We start from the raw sequence: 2481 nt of genomic DNA on the forward strand, positions 1-2481 counted from the left end.
GGAGGAGAGAGTTTATGTTTTCATGCTAGAAGTTAGCATGGGTATTCGGGTGCTTTTGCGAAATACGGCCCCGGGGCCTGATGGGATTTTCCCTGATTTGTTTGTGGAAGACATTGAACTGCGAGGGCCAGCTTTGACAACAGTTCTAAATGCACAGTTTGGGAGTGCCCCCCCACCCTGTAGTCTACTTTGATAACTGTCCCTATATTTAGGAAAGGGGACAAAGATAATCCCCAATGCGATCGGCCACAATCTTTGATTGATGCAGTAGTGAAGGTTCTGATAGGGTGGTATTAGATAGGCTGAGGGGTTTGGCGAATGAGAAGAATAGAATTTCGGATATCCAATATGGTTTTAGGCTGGGTAGATCGACCACAGACCAATTGAGGTGTGTGCTTCTTACGATGGGGTGGATCATAACATTGTACTTCTTTTAACCCCTTCGCTGCGGCGGAAATTCCGCTGAAGCGCTGGGGGGGGTTTGGGGGCAGCACGGTGGCCCTGCGCTCATGACGGAGCCACTCCGTCATGAGCCACGGTTGGGCTGTGCTCATGACGGAGTGGTTCCGTCATGACTCCGCCCGCGGCGCTAATCGCCCGCACAGGCGGGGAATTAGCGCCGCGTGGGCGGCGCGGCCGCCAACGGCCGCAGCATGACGGAACCACTCCGTCATGAGCACACGGCAACCGTGGCTCATGACGGCGTGGTTCCGTCATGAGCACGGAACGAGTTAAGAGACCTTCAAGCCCACACAACAGCTTCAGAGCGATACTGTCAGGGTTTGACCTGCACCCGGCCTTTTAGCACTAGCGGGTGGTCTACAGGGGTGCATTCTTGCCTCATTCTTGTTTACGCTATATGTCAATGGGCTGGAGCATGCCCTTCCTTCTGTGGGGGTGAGAGCCCAAATGGCAGTCCAAGACTGCTTCCGGTATTACTGCATATTGATGATGCTTTCCTCATGGAGAGGACCACCATGGGTTAAAGTTGTTACTGGATACGTTTGTAGATTTGAAGCCCCCAATTCAAAATAAGACAGTGGAGCTCATTAAGGCAAATGTGCTGTCATTAGCATTGTTCAGAGATCGTGGACCCACTTGCCCAGAATCCTAACCAATGTTTACCAGGTCAAGAGTGTCTCTAAGACTATATGGCAGCAATGTTCTGGGTTACATGAAAGTGGATAGCATCCAGATCATTGAAAATAGGTTTCTAAGGCATGTGCTTGCAGGTTCCTGTAGTGCTGGAGGCAATCTTGTGGTCTGACACCCTGTGATGACCTTTAAGTACCACTATTTTAATTGACTTTGGTGTGTTATTTTATCCTAGCCTGAATGTACGACGTCCTGCATATGCCTTGTTTCTCTTAAAGATTTATTTCTTGTAATCTTGTAGTCTTTCAGTGGGAGCTGTCATGGAGTAGAACAGCCTTGCCAACAACAGAACATGTGGGATGTGCATTTGAAAGCATGAGAGAGAGTGAGGTGAGAAATTTACTTTTTGGTCTTGAAGTGCAGTGTTATGAGCACTGGTACACAAATGTGCACTGTGTTGTTCACTGGGAAGAATGATTAATTTCTTACTATTGGCTTTGACATGGCCTCATGTCATCTGAATTCTGCCTCTGCCTGGCTTGAGCCTTATCTGCGTGCACAGACACACTTGCAAGTTGTTTGAGTTCATCACGTTAAAGGATTGTTTTTGTGAGAGATTGTTTAATGTATCCTGGAAGGGCTTTGTGAGCTTTGTTAAGCTAAATGCTTGAACATACAAGAATTTAGAGGGGACGTGGAAAATCCTTCCTGCTGTGGAATGCTTGCTTAGAGGCTGTCTGTTCCCGTGGGAGCAACCTTCTGCTAATGAAGGCCACAGGTTGGTCTAGGCCTTCCTCATTGACCTGTGACAGAACGGCCCCCACACCATGCTCGGAAGCGTCTGTCTGGACAACAAATTCCCTTGAAAAGTTGGGCGCCCGAAGTACGGGTGCGGTGCACATGGCAGTCTTCAGGGCATCAGAAGCTTTCAGACAGGTGTCAGTCCAGTTCACAATCTTTTGCTGCTTTTTAGAAGTCAGCTCAGTCAAGGGTGCAACAATGTTGCCATACACCTTGATAAACCTCCTGTAATAACTTGTGAGTCATAAAAAGGCTCTCACCTGTGTCTGGGTCCTTGGGGGCTCCCAAGCCACGATGGTGTCAATCTTGGATTGTTGGGGCGCCACCTGGCCGCTCCCCACCTGGTGTCCTAAGTACACCACAGAACCCTGCCCAATCTGGCACTTGCTTGCCTTGATTGTGAGGTCTGCCTTTCGCAGTGCCATCAACGCTTCCCAGAGGTGGCGCAGGTGGTCCTCCCATGAGGAACTAAACACTGCAATGTCATCCAGGTAGGCGGCACTGAAACCTTCCAGCCCAACCAACACTCTGTTGACCAACCTCTGATAGGTGGCAGGGGCATTCTTCATCCCAAAGGGCATCACC

This window comes from Triturus cristatus, chromosome 1_2 (assembly GCF_964204655.1).
Source record: "Triturus cristatus chromosome 1_2, aTriCri1.1, whole genome shotgun sequence".
In the NCBI taxonomy this organism is placed as follows: domain Eukaryota; kingdom Metazoa; phylum Chordata; class Amphibia; order Caudata; family Salamandridae; genus Triturus; species Triturus cristatus.